The sequence below is a fragment of the Tamandua tetradactyla genome, chromosome 8 (assembly GCF_023851605.1).
Source record: "Tamandua tetradactyla isolate mTamTet1 chromosome 8, mTamTet1.pri, whole genome shotgun sequence".
Taxonomy (NCBI): domain Eukaryota; kingdom Metazoa; phylum Chordata; class Mammalia; order Pilosa; family Myrmecophagidae; genus Tamandua; species Tamandua tetradactyla.
This window is the reverse complement of record NC_135334.1, coordinates 16,806,252-16,829,585: the sequence shown is the minus strand read 5'-3', so window position 1 is coordinate 16,829,585 and position 23,334 is coordinate 16,806,252. Positions and strand designations below refer to the sequence as shown.

Genomic DNA, 23,334 nt, shown 5'->3' with positions numbered 1-23,334 from the left:
GTTGATTTCTTTCAGTAGTTTAAGGCCTTGTCTTTGTGAGATGGTTGTATAGCAGGGAGCAGGGCACAGGGTGGAGCATTTAGTATGGTGATTTGTTTCAGGGCAGGTATGGGCACGGTTTGGGGATGTTATGCTGATGCTTGTGAATGTGGGTGGCCAGTGGCCAGGGGGGATGTAACTGTGTGGGTACTCTGGTCTGGGGGGCATAACTCTGGTGTGCACTGGTCTTAGGCATGGGGCCCTTTGTATGCATACATAGAGCTGTGGCAGCAGGTCAGCATTATGCCTTGATGGGTTGGAGGCATATGTTACCTGGTTGGTCAGGTTGGCACTTTCTCAGAGCTGGGAAGTGAGGCTGAGAGCTTTGTGCACATGCGGTTCTAGGACTGCTGTAAAGGGCATTTCCCCAAGCTGATGATGTGACTGGGGGCCTGTGCACATGCGTGGGTGTGGGAATGCCATAAACAGATGCGCTATGCTCAGGGAGGGCTGGGTGAGGCTGTGTGACACTATGGGTGGGGGGGTGGGGCCCGGGGGACGGGGGTTGCCTAGGTATGGAGGTTAGGGCCTGCAGCTTTTATGTGCTGGCAACAGCCTGGAGGGAGAAGTCCTTCCATTCTCTTAAGCAATGAAGGCTCCCAATTTAATGAGCCAAAGACTTACCCCCTCAGGGATGTTAGTGCTAAAAGCAAAACTAATAGCCCTCACCTAAGCTCTAAAACTAGGAAAGGGAAAAAAGCTGTGCCTTTTTACATGTGTCCTGCATGCTCACATGGCAGTGTAGAAAAAGTGAAGCTTTCTCCCAATTAAACATCAAGAAATACTCAATTTCTTAAATATCGTGCTCTTACCAACAATAAACAACATTAATTCATTGCATTGGCCATGAACATAATACTAACATTTCTCAAGGGAATAACTGGACCAACATGCAGCCAAAGATGCAGCCCAATCAATCAAACCCCTTCTAAGCCTCATTTCTGCACCCCTTAACTTAGCATATGGGTCCTCTAATCCTCCAGGTAAGCAGGAACAAGCTGCCCAGCTAAGATACACTCTTGGGCCAGAAAAACAGTCATTCCCTACCCCCTTCCCTAATCTCTCTAGGCTAACACCTCTCCTAGGCCCACTCATTTCTATTCTCCCCTTGCTAGTAATTGGCCCTTGCATTTTTAAACTTCTCACCACATTTATTTTATCCAGACTAAACATCTTTCACACCAAACCAATGCTGATGTGAAAATTTTCTGCTGTTCCAACAGCCCCTCTGGACTTCTCCCCTCTCAACCTAAATGAGATTGCTAGAGAGTTTTACACCCCATCAGGCAGGGCCTACACCCCTGACATGCCAGAAGCAACTACAGAAGACAGATCTTTATCCCTCAGTGCCCCTTATTAAGGGGTGAGAACTCTCTCAGGGGGAATTTGAGGCAGGCCAAAAAGGGAGAGGGGGAAGGAAAAAAAACCATGAAGGAGCCTTTGACCCAGGATGGTTAATCAAGATCACCAGGTCCTGTGTCTGGCACAGACACCCTGTCCAGGGGCTACTCACTTATGGGAAACACCCAGTGGCTGGCGACCCTTCTAAAATTAAATTACCTCCACCTGAGTGGTCGTCTATGAAGAAGGGTAAAACCAATGAACCCACCCAAATGCACTATCTACCACCAGGCACCACCCTGGGGAGAGGGGAGAGTAAAAGAAAGAGCCCTGAACAAGGAAGGGGGATGGGAAATAAATAAAGCTAATATATAAAAGCAAATGACCCCACATTGCCTATTGTCTCCCGCCTCCTCACCTGTCTTTGAGAGAGTGTCTGCATGTCCTTTTACATGTGTATCTAACAAATTTTCTGCCTATGTACTCTAAAAAAAATGAAGGAGAGTTTAAAATATTACAGATAAACAGACACTGTAAGAGTTTGTGAATAAGACCTACTTGTTCTACAAGAATTACTAATGGGTGTGCTACAGGCAGATGGGAAAAGACTGGAGAGGGAGGTTTGGAGATAAGAATAGATTGGGCAATGTTGCAGTAAAATCAAATTCACAGAAGGTTGACAATGGCCACTGATTTTGGCAGATAGAATGCCATTGGTATTTTGGCCACAACATTTTCAGTAGACTGATGGGAAAAGTGGAAGTGGAAATAGACATTTTTGTTTGTTTTAGAATGGGTAATCAGACCGAATAAATAACAAGGAAAAAATAAAAGAACAATTGTAGATTCAATGAAAGTGTGCAATTTTGAAAAGTAGACAGTAATATAAATGACCCTGCAAGTATCCATCACCAGCTTCAATGATCATCCCCTGAATCCTGAAGCAAATTTCAGGCATCACTTCATCATTAAATATACGTTTGTGTTATTAGAAGATGAGAATGGATTTTTTGCTATAGATTTATTCTCTAGATTATGAGACAGCTATAGTTTTCTTTTGGCCTTCTCAAGATTTTTATCCATTAGAAAATATTATCATAAATATTTTATTTGAATACTTTCAGATTTTATCTTTTTGTTTTATTTTCCTATTTTATTTCATTATTGATTTTGTTCCCAAATATCTTAAGATAGTTTTAAATTTTTATTTGATAGGCTAGGATTTAATTTAATGCTAGGATACATTTTTACTGCACACTGAGTATTCTATGGCTTGTAAATTTTGGTATGACATTTCCCTTCATTTTATTTCTTGTCAGAGAGTTTTTTTTTCTTTATCATCACATAGTTATATATTCATCACCACAATCACCTCTCAGAACATTTGCATTAATCCAGAAAAAAAATAAAAAGAAAAAAGAAAAAAATTCTTACATACCATACCCTTCCCCCCTGCCCCTCACCGATCACCAGCATTTCAATCTACTAAATTTATTTTAACATTTGTTTCCACCTATTATTTATTTATTTTTAATCCATATGTTTTACTCCTCTGCTGATAAGATAGATAAAAGGAGCATCAGACACAAGGTTTTCACAATCACACAGTCACACTGCAAAAGCTATATCATTATACAATCATCTTCAAGAAACATGGCTACTGGAACACAGCTCTACATTTTCAGGCAGTTCTCTCCAGCCTCTCCATTACACCTTAACTAAAAAGGTTATATCTATATAATGTGTAAGAATAACCTCCAGGATAACCTCTCAAGTCTTTTTGGAATCTCTCAGCCATTGACATTTTATTTTGTCTCATTTCACCCTTCCCCCTTTTGGTCGAGAAGATTTTCTTCATCCCTTGATGCTGAGTCCCAGTTCATTCTAGGATTTCTGCCCCACGATGCCAAGAAGGTCTACACCCCTGGGAGTCGTGTCCTACATAGAGAGGGGGGAGGACAGCGAGTTTGATTCTCATGTTGGCTGAGAGAGAGAGAGGCCACATTTGAGCAACAAAAGAGGTTCTCTGAGGTGACTCTTAAGCCTAATTTTAAGTAGGCTTAGTCTATCTTTGCAGGGTTAAGTTTCATAGGAACAAACCCCAAGATTGAGGTCTCAGCCTAATGCTCTGGTTATCCTCACTGTTTGTGAGAATATCAGGAATTCTCCACTTGGGGAAGTTGAATTTTTCTCCCTTTATTTCTTGCTAGAGAATTTTAATGTTAATTTTAATGTCACCATTGATTCAAGTATTACTTAAGATGGATTTTCTTAACTCCAAACAGCCAAGGATTTTAGGTCACCATTTTTTTTCCTTTGTTAAAAAATAAATTATCATATGGGCAGGCCATGGTGGCTCAGCAGGCAGAGTTCTCGCCTGCCATGCTGGAGACCTGGATTAGATTTCTGGTGCATGCCCATGCAAAAAAAAAAAAATAATAATAATAATAATAAAACTGAATTATCATAGAAATATAACCCCAAACAATTTACTTTTTGGATTTCCCAAGGTTTTCTTTGTGTCAACTGCATGATTAATATTTTTAATATTTCATGGACAAATTACATTTCTTGTGCAAATAATGTAATTATTCAAAATAGAGCTAAACAAGGTAGTTTGTTCATTGATTTGCTCAGTTCCTCTATGTTGTTACTTGTGCTAGAATATATCTGGTTTGGGGGAAAGTGTGTTGACATCACTCTCTCATGGGTGTAGTTTAAATAGGTGTTCTCTTTCTTTTCTTCTTATAGGTTATATAATGTGTATATGTAAATATCTTAATTTTGGATGTCCATTGTATATACTGATCTCCTACTGAATTGTTCTATTGCTTATTCTCTTATTGCAAATTATTTGGCCATTCTCCTGAGGTTTCAAGTTATGTTAATTTTTTTCTTGCTAGAAATGAGTGTTTATTGAATAAATCACCAGGAATTAGCACAAGATTCAACATCTTAATGACCACCAAAGTCTGGATTCTGGAGCTCACTCTGCCTCTTCTGATCCTTAATGGAGTTTAGAGGGGGAAACATCATTAACAGAGATCAGGACAGATGGCTGCAGGTCCTTCTTTCCCAGTTATTAGACAAGCTCAATTCTTACCCAAAGTAGGAAAGAGCCAATACTTGAGAAAAATCTAATAAAGAATTTGACATTGCATTATAAGATCTCTCTTAACAATCGGTTCAAATGCTTTTGGTTTTGCAATTTTCTTAATGCCTATGTATAATTTACTTTTAATAATCTCATTCCCTATGCAGAAATTAACCCAGTGCAAAGAAAAGCCCTTCATCTTGCTCTTGGAAAGAGAAAACAAGGAGGTCACTCTGCTCCACCCAAAAGATGAACAAACCTCCACCCAAAGTAAGAACATTACTTCTTATCTCTGAATGTGCACAAAGGCAGCTTTTGATAGGCTGATTCAAATCACCTAGAAATGGCAGCTAGAACACTAGGCAGGTGGCCTTTTTTTTTGGGAAATTCTTTCTTTTTAAACACAACTCTTGAAATCCATCCATGATTGTGTATGAACGCTCTGAAGTCCAAACAACTTCTGCCATTCTATCTCATGAACTGGGCTCAGAGGAGGCATTGGAATCATCAGCAGCAGGAGCAGCAGCATTGGCCCCTCGAGGTAAGATTTCAATAACTCGAATCTTGTCAATGATTCAGGTGTCTGGTTTCCCTCTTCCATAATGCCCTCGATCCATGCTTGGTGAACCTCTCCATACTTGGAAGATTTGATTTCAGGACAAAAATGAACTGCCTGTCCTCGGCACACAATTTAGTAATCCCCTAGAGGTTTCTGCTGAGGATCCTTGCAGGAGCCTAAAGCAACCATTGGCCTGGCTGATGGCCACCCTCTTGGCAATAAATCCCGATTATGAACCACAAAGGACACCTCCTTTCTTTGTTGTTGCGTGAGGTTCTGTGAGTGTTCTAGAATCTCTAAATCTGTAATCCCTGAGGCAGCATGGGCATTAAACGTGTGCATTAACCAGGCAGCAGTTCTGTTTAGGGAAGCTTCTTCCTCTTCTGTGGAGACCATTTTGAGCTTATTCCATCTGTGAGGGTCATGAGGCCACTGGTGGGCATTAACAGTAGCTTGGTTCCTATGGGTTTGGTCAACACCATCACATCCCCAACCACAGCACCATCAGGCATGATGAGCTCATTTGGCTGATGATCTGTTACCGGTTAGAAAACATGGTCCTAAATAGTTAGGCCCGCCTGATCCTGCAATGAACAGAGAACCAACCTTTATTTTAGTGAGATGTGAGTTTATTGAAGATGCATCATCTAGGAACTGGTGGAAAAACTTTCCAAGACCAGTTCATAATGGGAAAGGGTGATTTGGGCTATTATAACCCCAAACAGATAAAGAAATGGCAAAGGTCCAGAAGAAAGTAGAAAAAAAATTTTAAAAAACAGTAAAACTAAGTAAAAGTCACAGAATTCATTAAAATTGAATAATGGTTCCTTGCTTCACTTTGTTTGGCTAGCATATCTGGTTATCTGGTAGACCCTTCTTTCTTGTTGACTATTCAGGCCTTCGAAATTGTCCTTTAAGGGGAAGAAGGTGCTGATACTAGTTTTATCTTGCAAGCAGAATAAGGGAGGACAGAGATTATTGAAACAGACTAACAGCAAACTATTTTAACAAGGGCATTTTATGCTGAAAATAATTCAAGGCTGCTTAAGTGAAATGATTATACCAACTTTTTTTAGCTACTGAAGACAATACTAAGTATTTTTTCAGTTAAAGGATTATATTGAGTATTTTTCATCTATTTATTAAAGTTATCCTGACAATCTCCCCAACAATAATCCAAGGGTTCTCTGCCATCTGTCCACTGGTCAGTACAGTGGCCCCTTCCTCAGCAGCACTTGGAAAGCCTCTGATCACGAGGTATGTCGTGTTTTCCCTTGCCTCCTCACTCACACTGTGGCTGACACTGAGTAATGTCAACATGTTATAACATTCAGTCATGCCCATGGGTAGAGGTCACTCAGCACATTGGCACAAGCTATGAGACCCATCATGTAGGGATTTTCCACCAAGGAGTAAACGAAATCTATGGTCTGCATCAACGACAGACCCCCATGCCTCAGACGTATGATGCCAATGCCCAGGCCTGGGAAGTGGGGCTGATCCCGCCCTTGGGTACCCCCAGCCGCCTTCTCAAGGCCTCCCACTAGGCCCCCAGCCAGCGGGCACCGCCCCTTGGGCCGCATCAGTCCTGCCAAGAGTTTGAGCAGCGTCTTTCGGGCACCTTGCAGCCTCAGCCCTCCATGCAGAGAAGCCCGTCAGCAGCGAGCTGGGGCTCGAACGCCCGGTAGTTCGAGAAGCCCAGTTCGGAGGACCCTTCCGTGGCCGCTGCCTTCGTGCCAGATCAACTCCCACAGTCCGAGGAGCCCCTGGCCCTTCTCTCATATGTTCCTAATATAGATGTAGTTTTACTTCTTTCTAATTCTTATGCATCTAATCGGTTCTATTTGATTCTTTGATTTGGCAGAAGTCTGCATTACAAAATTAAATGGTAGTGCCAGTAAGTTTCTTTGCTCTGTTCCTCACTTTATTGGAGTTTTCCCTTATAAAAATCTTGTCAAGTACTTGTTGATGCCTATTTTCTTGAATTTAAATAAAATCAGATTATGGGTTGAGTTCTTCCAGATGACTTTTTCTGATCACTATTTATGCAAATGAACATTTAAGTTTTCTCTTTAGATCTATTAATATGAGGAATCATATTACTGGGTTTCCTATTATCTTGTAATTTTTGCATTTGGGGGAATAAAGCTCCTGTGCATATAACATATTATTCTTGAATGTACAATTGGATTTTGGTTTAGTAGAATTTTTGCATTGATAGGTATAAGTGAGATAGTTTTTTAGGGGGCACTCAGTAGATTTAAAATCGATGTTAAATTCATTTCAATGAGGGGAAGTGGAAGTTCTCTTTCAGTTTCTATGCTTATTTTCTTGGCAAAATCCTCTGGTCTGTTGCTTTTGTGAGTGGTAATTCACTGTCAGCTTTTCATATTTTTTTTTATGGGAAATTGCTTATTATATGATCACAATTGGTATCAGGTATAATAATATTTTTGTTTAAAAGTACTTTTTTACTCTAGATTTACAGAATTCTGCCCAAAGTTGTGCAAAGTATTCTCTTGTGATGGAGAAAATTTCCAGTGCATTACTGGTTATTTTCCTTTGGTTATATATTTTGTATATCTTTTCTACTTTGTCCTTTATTTTTTCTTGATTAAGTTTGGCTATTTTGTGGATATTCTTCCCAAAGCATTAGTTAAAAAAAACACAAAAAAACTCAAACTTATTCATAAGCCTGTTTGCTATTTAATTCCTTTGCTCTTAAATTTATATTTCAGTTAATTTTTTGGGTTGGATCTTTAGGCTAATATATTTTATTCCTTTATGTATTCATAGAAGTATTATTTTTCTGTTTCTATGAACTTTTTTATTCTGTATATAGGTCATTTGTACAAAATATGAAGTCTACATTTTTATTACTTTTTACCATGAAACATAGATAGAAGGTATGAACAATATTAAAAGGAAGCCATACTAAAGCCATGCTAAGAAGACACTTGGAATAGTGACATTTCTGATGTACAGATACAGTTTGGAAAATATGAAGATGCCAACAGAGAACTTTATGAAGAAAAATAGTCACCAACTTACTAGTATATTTTCAATGTAATACTTTTGAAATCAGTTTGGTACAGAATAAACAGTGTATTTATATAACATCTATATAAATCGAACAATTAGCACAGGGAATTCAAGTACTAACTAGGGAAACTTTAATAGGCCAAAATATTAAGTAAAAATTCCTTGCCAGAATTCTTGTCTGCCATGCTGGAGATCTGGGTTCCCCCCGTGCCTGCCCATGGGAAAAAAAAATACCTTGCCAAAGAAAATTAGTTTCTCTCAACTTTTGTGTGTGTGTGTGTGAATGTTATTTTCAATAAAGAGCAGAATTAAAACCTAGACAAAAAGATGTTCTTACACAGTTGAACTTCACACAATCAACCAAACATTGGTATTTTGCTTTCTTCCCTAGGGCAAAAAGAGATTCTTTCTAGAAACTTCTCTCATAAACATACTGAACATCCAAAATCAAAGTTATTTGAGAATCTATCAGCTAAAGATGGAAATTCAAGCAATGGTGTATCAAAATACAGAAGATGCTGCTTTATACAATAAAAAACACCCTTTTTCTCTCAAAAGGAGAAGGCATCTGAAATTATATGACATCTTAAATTACAGATGTCATAACGGAAAAAGGGATAATACTTGTCAAGTTTCTCAGAAAGTGTTTCTTCTCACAGAATGGACTCTTCCATTTGAAGATGGGGCAATCTTTTAATTTAGTACTTGCTCTAAACACAATAAATCCCCCCCCCCCCAAAGTGATTTTCCTCGGAGGCACAAGGAAATAAGATTAGTCGGTGGATTTGAATGAAACCAACTGGCGGCACACAGTAGCTCAGTACAGTTATGTCTGCTTCTTACAGTTATTAATGGACACAGGAGACCTAGATAAAAAGAAAGATCTTAAAAGAAACTGCATCTTATCTTTTACCCACGGAGACATTTAACATTATATAATCTCACACCCGAGACAAAAGAAACTAGAATCACTTGTTCTGAATAGCAGTGCGCATTTCAAACAGCTTTCAAGCAGGATAAGTCAAAATACTGGCCACCCTGAGAGAAAAAAAACAGACAAAGCACTAAATGTAAATATTTTCTCCTCGTGCATTTCCATCTAAAACAAAAAAGCTCAATACATACATGCAAATAAGTTTGTGAAATAGCAGCATTTGAAGACTGATGGAAACTCTGAAGAGGGTGAAGGGTCGTAGGCACCGGCCCACCACACACCACTGTCGGGTCTCGGGATCTGGGGCGTGGAAGGGCGTGGTTCCTACAGAACAGAACCGGGCGTACGCAGTGTATATCCAGCAAATACCATGAGCGTTCCCGTTGCAATGTATGTCCTATAGTGTCTGTTATATGAAAATTACTACTGCTTTGATTGGTACATGGATCTTTGTAAATGTTACACATTTTCTTTTTGAATTAGTGCCTTGTTGTCTCATTTATTTCTTGGCCTCATTCCACTCTGTTTGACACTAAGATTGTCACTGCTGCTTTCCTTTCATTTGCATTTAAATATATTGTTCATCGTTTTTACCTTTTCTGAAACTATATATTTTGAGTTGTGTTTTGCTTTGGAAACTAATCTGGATTTTTTAAATATGTGATTTAAGCACATGTACACAATTTGTTTAGATACAATATGTAATTTTATATTCATTTTACAAGGTATATGAATTTGTGTGATATTTTGATGTGTGTGCATAATAATTATTCCTTATTGCTCTTGTTTCCTGATTTTCTCTTGATTAAGTTTTGGTATTTAGGGAAATTTGTATTTTAAATTTAGGATTACCATTACACTATTTTATTTAATACTCTTAGTCTCCTTTTTCACTTCAGTGTTTATTAATTTTAAACTGCCAGCTTTGATAAACTTAGCTTGTAATTTCTTCTTCCCTTCTCCCCTACTTCTTCTATAGGTCTTTTTCATTAAATGTATTGTATTTTTAAATGCTTCTCTTTGTATTCTTAATTATTCATTAACTTTACTATTTTGTTAAAAAGGTTTTAAAGTTTCCTTTGTTTCCTATTACCTTTTTAGTAATCAATGAGCTTCAGTTTTGACTCTTTTTTTCTTATATTTAAATATTTTTTCTGATGTGAGAAAGTATACTGTACTTCTACTTTTCCATTCTAATTTTTTTTAGTTGTTGGCCCATGCTTAAATATATTAATTTTTTACAGTCTCTGTTTTTGCTGAAGCCCCTATCCCCATTCTGCAAAACACACAAGAAATATTTCATTGCATGAAATTTATCCTCTAGTGGATATTTTAGGAAGCAAGGAAAAGTACAGTACCCTGAGAGCTCACATACTTAATATAGTTTTGTAAATCCTGATGCTTAAACAATTGCTTAGCTAAATATAAAATCCTTAACACAACTTTTTCTTGAGTATCATTTCTATGTTCTCCTAGTCGATTGTTTTAAATGCAATTTCCATGAAGTTTGATGCCAACCTGTTTTTCTTTCCTTTGTAAGAGACTTGGTTTTTTGCCTGGAGGTGTAGGTGATTTTTTCCCTTTAGGCTTACATTCTAATAACTTAAAAAACAGGTCTTGGTGTTGAATGTTCTGTTTTAATTTAGACAGACGTATGATGCACCGTTTCATTATGTTGGATCAGGTGTTTTATTTTCCGATAGCTTCCAGTTTGAATATTTGTGTATTCCATTTACTTTGGTTTTCCTTTTCAGGGACTCAGTTATATTTATTAAATATTTTCTACCCTTCCTCTAGACCTATCATTTCCTCTCTAAACTGTTATCCCTTTTTCATAGGTTTTATTTCTTGGTCTTTATTACTTGTATCCTATTTTCCCTTTAAGGCATTTTTAATCTATATATTCCCTTTTTTGAATTTTATAATTTGGTTGTTATCCCTAGATGATTTTTATTTGATTTTTAACTTGACTTCTGTCAAAGGGGTAAAATTGTTAAAAAGAAATGAAAACAAAAAAATCCACAAGAGAAGAAAAGAAAACATCAGAGAAAAATAAGAAAAAATAATGTGCAAATTATACTCTGCTATCATAGCATATTTGAATATTACCTTCCAGGTCCTCTTTATTTGCAATCAAAATGTTTGTTCTACATGTAATCCTGTTTTTGTGCTAATAGCAAAGGCATTTAGAAAAGATTTAAAATGATACTTTTAATGAATGCATAATAGTCCATTGTATTGCTATACTGAAGTGTGTGACAACAGTTTTCTGAAACATTTAGGTTATTTAATCAATAATGCTGCTACCATCTTGAGGAATGGGTTGGTGTCAGAGAAGTTCCCACAGCTGATTTCCTCACTCCCTCAAAATACCCAAACAGACACAGCAAACATATATAAAGACCTTTATATTTTAAAAACTACTTCTGTGTTTATTTTCTTATTCTACCTTAAAAAATCCTTAAAATTTATATAGAACGACTGTTAGACTTACATCTCTCACTTCATAAGGAAACATTGGCTTAGAGAATTAAGGTGTCTCCTTTCAGTTTTGGGTGTATTGGAGTAGATAGTGAATGCCTGAGACTGTTGAATTGCAATTCAATAGCCTTGATTCTTGAGAATGATTGTATAAATATAGAGCTTTTATAGTGTGACCATGTGATTGTGAAAATTTTGTGATGACACTCCCTTTAACAAGTGTATGGACAGATGAGTAAGAAAATAAAGACAAAAAACAAATAATTGAAGGATAAGGGGTACGAGATATTTTGGGTTTTTCTCTTTACTTCTATTTTTATTTCCTTGGGGAAAGTAATGAAGATGTTTAAGAATCATCAATAAATGAAAGACATTCCATTTTCCTATATTGAAAGACTTAAGTTTTTTTAACTTTTTAAATTGTGAAATATATGCAAAGAAGCAATAAATCTCCAGTACATTTTTTTTTAAAAGAAAGAACTAAATAGATAAGATAGGCCATATTACTAAGCACCAGAATGGCTATAGTTTTAGTCTGATTCACAGGTGAATGACTGTATAGTAAAGAATTTGACTTCACCCAAGAGAAGTTCTGGCCTTTACCTTAGGCTTCTGGGAGGTAACCCCCTCTCTCCTGGACTGTTATGCCTGACAGGAGTGCCTTTGTTTGCCCGGATTATTCTGGATAGTCTAACAAGGTAATTTAGGGTGGGGAGCTGGGTCAAGAACTCAGGCAATCAATCAGTCAATCAATCATGACCACATAAAGGAGTCCCAATAAAACTCTGCACACTGAGGTTCAGCTGAGCTTTCCAGCTAACAATGTTCCATGCATACTGCCACATATCCTGATTCGACGGGGAGAAGACTATGGGGGTTTTGCACTTGGTACTTCTCTTGAACTCTGACTACACTTCTTACTTGGCTGATTTTAATCTGTATCCTTTCCCTGTAATAAACCAGAACCATGGATATAACAACAACAACAAAAAGAATCAATTGTGGCGATTGATAGGTTTCTCAACCTGGAGGGAGAAGAAACTAAAACTCTCTTAAAGGAGCTTTATTGTGAGACTATGGGCAGGTGGGCTAAAATGATGGCAATGGCACCGAGCAGGGGAAAGGGTACAGCTTTTATGGTATGGTGATGGGAAGTTGGCAGGTTTCCATTGGCTGGTTTAGAAGCGGGGTCTAAGTGGGAAGTTATCACAAGCTTGCAGCTGCTGGGCTGTACCTGTTGGAGGGCAGATATTGGATCAGTGGAGTTATAGCAGGAATGCAGCTGCTAGAGGGAGATGCCAGGACACTCGGGTGACTGTGTTGTGCGCTGGAGCAGGTTTGGTTTTGCGAGGGGCCTCCTGGAAGTTATAAGTGGAGTAAGCTTCGTGGAATGCTTGCTAAGAGTCAGTTACTTTAAGGGGGAGGTTTTAGCCTAACAGTGATGAATGCACAGCTATATGATGATACTGTGAACCACTGATTGTATACTTTGGATGATTGTACACTATGTGAATATATTTCAATAAAATTGCATACAAATTTTATATAGAATGTCTGTTAGTGTTATCTCTCTCTTTTTTAATAAGGAAACGTTGGCTTAGAGAAGCGCGATAACTTGCTCAAAGGCCACACAGCCAGTATTTAGCAGCAATGGATCTCAATGGATCTTCAGATGAGAAGCCCTCCCCACCCCAGAATGTCTGCTCTAGATGTTTAACCATCATATTAGTAGGATCAACAAGATAATGCACAGCATAAATCCCTAATCATGCCAGCATTACGGTAGACAGCCAAGGTAGATCTGGGGATAATTTTAAAAGCTGGAAACTACTTGAAACTGTGTACATATGTACAAATATTCTCCCACCTAACAGTATCTTGGTTAAACTATAATATTGTAGTATTAATGGTTGCAGAATTCACTTACAAATAATTGGACATAGTCCCATATAGGGCAATTAAAACTTTCTCTAAGCTCTGGAGACTATGAGTGAGAATGGCATGTTTACTATCAAAGTCATTATCTTCATCACTTAAAAGCATGATTATGTGCCTCTGTGATTTAAACAATAATGCCAGCAATTAGAAAGCCTAATAAATTGCAATAAACTTCTAAGATTCTCCCAGTGCTAGGAATTTCTTGGCAAGTTCTATAGGTTTGGGGACACTTGCTATCATTTCCTTTGAAGTGAAAGGATGGAATCTAACTTCCTCTACTTCTCAAGAAATATTCCTCAGCTGTGGGTTCACAGGCTCTGTTCTGGAAGTCCTCAGTATACCAGGCCTGGGTAGACTGATTCCTGCCTGTGGGACATGTATCCAGGACAACAGTATATCGTATTCCCTGTAGGTAAACAGCTATTCCTGACACCTCACTGAAGGGAAAGTTATAAAGGGGCAATATGGATCTTGGGGTCAGATATATAAATGCTGGAAGTCCCCTTCTGAGTGCTGGACCTTAGTGAAAGTGCTGACTGTGTGGAGTTTATGGGCAGATGGTACTGATAGTGTATGTATAATATGGTATGTTTATGCTTCCACTCTGTTTTTTTATGCCACTTGTTTTTCTATTCATCAAGCTGCTTCTTTGAGGTATGGGTGAGGACCTTTAGGACAGGATTCCCCAGTGTGCACATTGTGGTGATTGTATTTTTGCTACACTGTAGCCTAGTGTTTCTTGACCATGTAAGAAACACTTGAATACTTGTTGAGACTGTGAATTCCTTCTTCTAACTCCAGGTCTACAAAGTTAGAATTTTGGGGAGTGGAGCCCATTTTTATCAGGTGTCCTGAATGATTTTTTAAGCAAATTAACATTTAAGAATCTCTTCCAGAGATAGCTCTGATAGCTTGGCACCTAAAGATTTTGGGATATGTTGTGGGGCTTAGTCTTTGGAGATGTTTCTTAACCTCTTAAGTTCTTTCCACAGTTAACCGTTTTTATGAGATGGATTACAATGAAACCACTCATTCAGGAGTCCTAAACCTAGAGATTCTAAGACTTCTGGGGCTTCTCTTCATAAATCCCCTGAATATCTGAAAAATTTTGAGTTTGATGCATTTTTTGTTTTTTGGTAAAAGCCATTGGTAAAAAGAAGAGCATTCAATTTCTCTAGTTAAGTGCATTAGTTTTGAATTGGTTAGAGTATTTGTCCCCCATCTCTGTTTGCTGCCTGAATTAAATGATGTGGACTGAATTATCTAAAGGGCACAAATTTTTTTTTCCTTTCTTCTGCAAATACAAGCAACCATTTTTCTGCTTGCTTTGCTCTTGGGGAGTAGGGCATGGGCTATGTTGTGATTCACTCATGGATCTGAGTCTTGGTTTTCCTCTTACCAACTGTGTGGTTTTGAGCAAATAACTCAATCACTCAGAAGTGTAATATTCTCATCAGTAAAATATAACTAAATATTTATCTCACTGAGTTACTTTTACTGAGATAATGTTTATAATATGGTTGAATCAGTATCCAACAAAAGTAGATTCATTTTACCTTTTCTTTCCCTCTCTGTTCCATATTCTTGATCACTGAGACATATATTTGCACATGCCCATATGTGTGTGTGTGGCTGTGGGGAGGTGGACAGATCAGGTTTACCTGGATGTGGGAGCCAAAGGGTTAACAGAAAACCTGCAGAATTTATTGGGAGTGACTGGCTTCAAATTGGCCTTGAGGAGGTCTGCGGCAAACAGCAAGCTCCCAGCTGTGAGCCTTATCTGGGGGCAAAGGGGAGGAACAGGTATGAAGTTTGGAATGTTCCCTTTTTGCTACCCAGATATCCAGGAGGCTAGATTGAAAATAATCAGCAAAAAAGCTATGAGAAATGATATAAAATAAAGCAGCTGGAGCTCTTCGGGGCTGCAGTCAGCTTGTCTGTCTTCTGTGTGATTCATTCCGCAGGAAGTGTCCGCGTCTGTGTCTTTTATTTCGCAGGGGTTGCTGAAAGACTGCAACACCTGGACATGCCAGGTGAGCCATGGGAGCTATTTTCAAGATTCTATTTTCATCAAGACCAGGGATTCATGAAGGTTTGAAATGGAGAGAAAGCGGGACTTTGGTTTGATGGCCTTGACCCAGTGTATCACATAGGTGATATACAGGCGCAGAAGGCACAGATTTGATTAATAATTTGAACAATTTATTGATTATTTACAAAACTTTTCTTAGATTTTCTGATTAATTCAAAATGATTATATAAAACAATGCAGGCATTGACATAAACAAGTATAAGAAACAAGCAAGTATAAGACACTTTTAAACCTGGCCAGCAGACTGTAAAAGTGAACGCAGGAGACAGAGAAAGAGAAAGAGTCTCGCCAAACTGGGGAAAGTCTCTATATCTGACACTTCTGGCTGGGAAAGTCCCAGACTTAAGCCGATCAGAGTGCAGGTCGGTCCACAGGGTCCCAGGCAGTGTGTCCCCTCCTGAGTGAGATTCCAAAGCCTGCCTTGGCAAGGGCCAATATTTATATGGGCTATTCCAGGAGTTGGAGTGCCCTTGCGCAGTACTCAGGAGGGGCTAGTTCCGGTTACAGTCACATAATCTCCTTATTGATTAATGTATCACAAAGCATTCCAGAGGAGGGAGCCATTCTCCCCATGAAGGCATCATGATGTCTTCAGCTTATCTTTAACCAGGACATGGGCCCAAAGGTCCAATTAGCCATTTGTGTCTGTACTTTGTCAGAGATGATGTTGTTTAACTGTAACTTGAGGTGAAGACATCAGTGTCGAGGTGCAGTTGCCTGCCTGGGTTATGGTTCAGTTTCACTTCAACATTTATTTCCCTTACACCCAGTAAAAATAAACCATATCCATTCCATACTAGGTACGATTTGTTTCTGGGCCATCCTCTTTGAATCTTCATGGCACTGTGAGAACTGAAAGTAAAAAGTTCATTTTAGTAGAAATCTCTATATGACATTGAGCACTGTTAGCATTTTCTTGGGTAAACATCTATTAAAGTACTACACAGAAGAGCAAATGTAAGCGAGGTATCCTTGCTCCACTAAGCTCAGCTTTATTAAGGTTGTGCAGCACACTGCAGCAGTCTGGTGTAGCACAACCAAAGCCAGGGCTGCTCTCCGATGGCCATGGAGTCCGTGAGGGAAAGACAATGTGCATGGAGGAGCATGTCCTAGTGGGTGGGAGGCTGTTTTCATGCTCATGATGATGATGGTGCTTTTGGTAATAAAGGGATTGGGGGTGGTGCATGGGTGTTGAGGTTATTCCCAAACCTAAAACCTCAGAAGCCCTTTGCTGAAGAATTAAGTAATAATAATAATAATAATAATAACCACCTTTCTTCCAATCCTGGTTTTATACTAGCTCACCTGACTTTACAATGTTCTTATTCCTGACCAAAGAATTCTCTCTACTCTGTGGTAGTACCTAGAATTTTGGTCTCTGGATAGAGAGAAGGGAGAAGAGGATGGAGAGAAGTTGTACCTTGCTCAACTCATTCTCTTTTTTTCTCTGAACATAAACATCTCAATATGACTTAGTGACCTCTGCGTCTTATTCCATGAGAGAAACTTTCCTAGTGGAAGCAAGGGAGAATTATAGAATTTGGTGTCAGCAAAATTTCCTATAATTTTATTCCCAAAGCTAGATCAGAGTAGCTTTTCACATCACTGATCTCACTTCATCCCAAACTTCAAATCCTGTGTCTTTATATTTTATCATTATTTTTAACTTTTTTATTGTATAGTATCACATATATAGAAAGCAAAGAAATAAAAAAGCAATAGTTTTCAAAGTACTCTTCAACAAGTGGTTACAAGACAGATCCAAGAGTTTGTGATATGCTACCATGTGATCTCTCAGATTTTTCCTTCTAGCTGCTCCAAAATATAGGAGGCTAGAGGGTTTAAATATTTTTTTTCTCATCACAATTGGCTTTTCTTTCTTTCTTTTTTTTGTGAAAAATAACATATATCTAAAAAAGCTATAAATTTCAAAGTGCAGCACCACGATTAGCTGTAGAACATATTTCAGAGTTTGGCCTGGGTTATAATTTCACAATTTTAAGGTTTTATTTCTAACTGCTCTAAAAGTCTGAAGACTAAAAGAGATATCAATTTAATGATTCAGTATTCCTATTCATTTGTTAAATCTTATCTTCTCTATATAACTCCGCCATCACATTTGATCTTTCCATGCCTCTCTTTGGAGTTGTTCGGGCTATGGCAATTCTAAATTTTTGATATTGGAAGGGTCTGTTACTAATATGGGGTAGGGAGATGGAATTATCTGATGTTCTAGAGAGGCTGGGTTAGGTTTTAGGGTTTAACTGGGTCAGGGACCCATCTGGAGGTTGTAGGTTTCTGGAAAGTTACTCTAGTGCATGGAACCCTTGTGGAATCTTATATATTGTCCTAAGTGTTCTTTAGGATTGGCTGGAATGGTCCTGGTTGGGGGTTGTTTTAGTTTGTTAGCTGCCGGAATGTGACACACCAGAGATGGCTTGGCTTTTAATAAATGGGGATTTATTTCATTAGTTCTTCAGAGGAATGGCAGCTAACTTTCAACTGAGGTTCTTTCTTACACGAGAAAGCACAGGGTGATCTCTGCTGGCCTTCTCTCCAGGCCTCTGGGTTCTAACAACTTTCCTCGGGGTGAGCAGCTCAGCCCAGGCCTTTGGAGATGCAGAAAGAAATCACCCAGGAAAGTTGTTGGAATTTTGATTGGTACTTTATTGAATCTGTAGATCAATTTGGGGAGAATTGACATCTTAACTATATTCAGCCTCCCTAACCATGAACAGGGAATGTCTTTCCACCTATTTAGATCTCCTTTGATTTCTTTTAGCAATGTTATGTAGTTTTCTGTGTACAAGTCCTTTATGTCCCTAGTTAAGTTCATTCCTAAGTATTTGATTCTATTAGTTGCTATTTTGAATGGAATTTTTCCTTTAACTGACTCCTCAGCTAGGTCATTGCTTGTGTATAGAAGTGTTACTGATTATTGCACACTAATTTTATATCCTGCCACCTTTCTCAAGTAACTTTGCTGTAGATTTCTCAGCATCTTCCAAGCATAGTATCATATCATCTGCAAATAATGAGAGTTTTACTTCTTCCTTTCCAGTTTGGATGCCTTTTATTTCTTTGTCCTGCCTGATTGCTCTAGCTAAAACTTCTAACCATGATGTTGAATAATAGTGATGACAGTGGGCATCCTTGTTTTGTATTTGATCTTAGGGGGAAAGCTTTCAGTCTTTCTGCATTGAGAACAATGCTAGCTATTGATTTTTCATATTTTCCCTTTATCATATTGAGGTAGTTACCTTTGATTCCTATCTTTTGGAGTGTTTTTATCAGAAAAGGATGTTGAATTTTGTCAAATGCTTTTTCAGCATCAATCGAGATGATCATGTGATTTTTCCCTTTCGATTTGTTAATGTGCTGTATTACATTGATTGATTTTCTTGAGTTGAACCATTCTTGCATTCCTGGTATAAACCCCACTTGGCCATATTGTATAATTCTTTTAACGTGTTGTTGGATTCGATTTGCTAATATTTTGTTGAGAATTTTTGCATCTCTGTTCATTAGGGAGATTTGGCCTGTAGTTTTCTTTTCTTACAGCATCTTTACTGGTTTTTGATATTAAAATGATATTAGCTTCATAAAATGAGTTAGGTAGAGTTCCTTTTTCCTCAATTTTTTGGAAAAAATTCAGCAGGGTTGGTGTTAATTCTTTCTGGAGTGTTTGATAAAATTCCACTGTGAAGCCATTTGGCCCTGGGCTTTTCTTTGTAGGAAGATTTTTGATGACTGATTGAATCTCTTTACTTGTGTTTGGTTTGTTGAGATCTTTTATTTCTTCCTGACTCAGTCTAGCCTGTTTGTGTGTCTTCAGGAGTTTGTCCATTTCACCTAAGTTGTCTAGTTTGTTGTGTATAGTTGTTCATTGTATCCTCTGATGATTTCTTCTATTTCTTCAGGGTATGTGGTAGTGCACCCCTTCTCATTTCTGATTTTGTTTATTGCATCCTCTCTCTTTGTTTTCTTTGTCAGCCTTGTTAGTGGCCTATCAGTTTCATTTATTTTCTCAAAGAAACATGTTCTGATTTTATTGATTCTTTCTATTGTTCTTTTGCTCTTCCATTCATTTATCTCTACTTTAATTTTTGTTATTTCTCTTCTTCTATTTGCTTTGGGGTTAGTTTGCTGTTCTTTCTCAAGTTCCTCCAGGTGTGCTGTTAAGACCTCGATTTTTGCTCCTTCTTGTTTTATAATATAGGCATTTAGGGTAATAAATTTCACTCTCAGCACAGTCTTCTACTATTAGATGCTGAAACATGTATTACTCCCTTCAGTTTTGCCAATGTCTGTCTCATGTATTTTGGAGCTCTTTGATCGGGAGCATAAATATTTATGATTGTTGTATCTTCTTGGTGAATTGACCCTATAATTTGTATATAGTGTCCTTCTTTGTCTCATATAATGTCTTTACATTTAAAATCTATTTTGTCCTCTGTTAGTATAGCTACTCCTGATTTCTTTTGTTTATAACTTGCATGGAAAATATTTTTCCATCTTTTCACTTTCAATCTATTTGTATCCTTGTGTCTAAAATGAGTCTCTTGTAAGCAGCATATAGCTGGATTATGTTTCTTAACCCATTCTGCCACACTATATCTTTTAATTGGTAAGTTTTGTCCATTTACATCAAAGTTATTACTGAAAATGCATTTCTTGATTCCACCATCTTATCTTTTAAATTTTATTTTTCAGATCTATATATTCTTTTCCCTTTTTCTCTTTGTATTCTTTAAATTACCCTTAGTGGTACTCTTTAATTCTATGCCCTCTTTCAGACCTCCCTCTCCTGTCCTTTTTTTTTTTCTTTCCAGCCATCAGAACTCCTTTTAGTATTTCTTGTAGGGCTGGTCTCTTGTTGACAAATTCTTTCAGGACTTGTTTGTCTGTGAAAACTTTAATCTCTCCCTCAATTTTGATGGACAATTTAGCTGGGTACAGAATTCTTGGCTGGAAGTCTTTCTCTTTCAGGGTCTTCAATATATCATACCACTGCCTTCTTGTCTCCAGGGTGCTGGTTGAATAGTCTGAACTCAGTCTTATTTGATTTCACTTGTTTGTAGAAGATTTTTTCTCTCTTGGCACTTTCAGGATTTTCTGCCTCTCTTCAACATTTGACAGACTGATTATTATGTATATTGGGGAAGGCCTATTTGGATGTATTGTGTTGGAATTCATTGGGCTTCTTTGACTTGTGTATTTATCTCCTTTATGAGGGTTGGGACATTTTCCCCCACTACATCCTCAACTACTCTTCCTAGCCATTTACTCCTCCCTTCTTGTTCTGGGATAGGAATGATTCTTATATGTGTGTGCTTTATTTTGTTTATCATTTCCTTAAATTCTCATTCAGTTTTTCCATTTTTTTGCCATTTGCTGTTTTGAGTCTTCAAAGTAAGTTTTCCTGTCCTCTATATCCTTTATTCTTTCTTCTGTCTCTTCAAATCTGGTATTGTGTACCTCTAGTATGTTTTTTATTCGGTCAACAGAGTTTTTAATCTCTGTGATATCCACTACTTTTCTATTTATTCTTTCAAATTCATTTTTATGCTCTTCTCATATCTTCCTGATCTCCTTTATGTCATTTGTTATCCCAGTTATTTTATTAAGTAGAGTTGTATGAACATCTTTGATTAGTTGTTCCAATGTCTGTGTCTCCTCTGGTGTTTTAATTTGGTCATTAGGCAAGGCTATATCTATCTGCATTGTGATATGCTTAGTGATCTTCTGCTGTCTTTGTGGCATGTAAATATCTTGATTGATTTACTTTGGGAGTTGATTTCTTTCAGTAGTCTAAGGCCTTGTGTTTGTGGGGTGGTTGTACAGCAGGGAGCATGGCATGGGGTGGAGCTCTCAGTGTGGTGATTTGTTTCAGGGCAAGTATAGGTGCAGGTTGGGGATGTTACGCTGATGCTTGTGAACATGGGCCCCATGACCAGGGCGATGTAGCTATGTGGGTGCACCAGTCTGGGTGTGAAACCATGGTGTGCACTGGTGTAAGGCAGAGGGCCCTTGGGCACTTGCATAGAGCTGTGGCAGCAGGTCTGTGCTATGCCTTCTTGGATTGGGGGCAGATGTTACCTGGTTCCTAGTCCTGGAGTCCCATCTATACTCTCCCGTGGGCTCTGTGCTTCCACGCCAGGCCCCAGCTTTCTGCATCTCAGTTCCTTGGCCTCTGCAACCAGGACTGACACATGTGATGCAGAAGGCTCTCCCAGGTCATCTGCATTCTTGAATAGTCACCTCAGTCACCCTCCTGATCCTTCTGTAACTTTTCAGTGGTGCAGGGCTAATCCTGAGCTACTCTATTCGGCCATATTCCCGGAGTCTGTGTCTTCATCTTTATGGTACAGAAGAACTATTAAGAGGTCATATATCTTATCACAGGATGTATGTATCCAATTGCATCTTTTAGATGATTATACCATTACAGGGGTAGAAAATAAGTAATATAGTTATTGTGTGGGAATGAGTATCAGGGTTTTGGCTCGTTCCTCATAGAAAGGGCTTGTTATTTACAGATTTATTACTCAAAGTCAGATGCTATATTAAGAGTCATGTATAGAGCCTCAGCCCACCTTTAATTCAACAATAGTAATGATAGAACACAGTAAGCTACCTAGATTACCACATTCCACATGAGAGGAACTCCTCGCATAACTATAAAGACATTGCTTTAGCTAAATCAATTTTGACTTATCCATATGAACAAAAAACAATAACATAGATAATCTAAACTTTTTCCTTAGTCTTCAGAATGTATATGTTCATTTGGTTCATATGTTTTTAGAATCAGATGCCTCTGCCCCCATATATTTCTGTAGTAGTATATTACAAATAATTTTAATTCCAAAAGAAACTATTGCATGGTGAGGCACTGATATATATATCACACATATATTTTTCATATATGTACTATATATATTACATACATATATATATATACGATCATATTATAATCATATGTGATCATAGTAGGATGACCTGAGATTATTTTACTAAGCAATGTCACAATAATAATTCATAGACTGGAAATGGGTATGCAACCTATAATTAAACTTTTTTGTTTAAAATACTTGACTCAAAGCAACAACTGTTCTAGGGCAAGTTTAGGTAGAATAGATGATATCAACAATGTTCAATTTTGAGGGTAAGCAAGAATTCTGTACCATATATATCAACCCTTCTAATACTATAAACTTCAATATTCATGAATGGCTTATTTTGCCAAAGAATTGAACTTTTATGCTTTTGTAGTAAATGGAAACCCCTCCTCTATAAGTTAGCCTAATTTCATTTGTTTATCCACACATTGTTTTCTGGACAGGAGAGAACAAAGTACTCTTATGGAATTGGATGAATGATGGGGATGAGGGATGCTGAAAGGAATGAGTTGATTGTCAGACATTTTCCTTGGTCTCAGGGGCACATGACAAATGAGAAATGGCCCCTTCCCTTGACAGACTCCCAAATAGCAAGGAAGACTAGTGCATGTAATATGTGGTGAAGAATTGCTAAAGTGGTGGTCAGTACAAAGGAAAAAAAGAAGTATGCATAAAGAGCTAAAGGACTATGGGTGATACTCAAAACACTTTTGCCCAAGAACATGAATTGTTTTTGAGTAAGGACCATGTTTTAGTCACTTTTGACCTACCTCTAGAAATTACAAATCCTTATCATATTAGAAACTTGATAATTGATTGTCAAACAATCTGAAATGATGTCATAATTTTCCTGAACTGAGATCTGAGTTCATTTGTTTGCCCCTGAAAATTGGGAGGTTTCAAATGCATGTG

The 23,334-nt window shown here is 37.9% G+C and overlaps 1 pseudogene; it reads right to left on the bottom strand.

Annotated features, from left to right (window-relative positions):
- Positions 1-4,947: 4,947 nt before the first annotated feature.
- LOC143645032 (selenide, water dikinase 2-like) lies at positions 4,948-21,697 on the bottom strand (annotated as a pseudogene).
- Between the last annotated feature and the right edge of the window lie 1,637 nt (positions 21,698-23,334).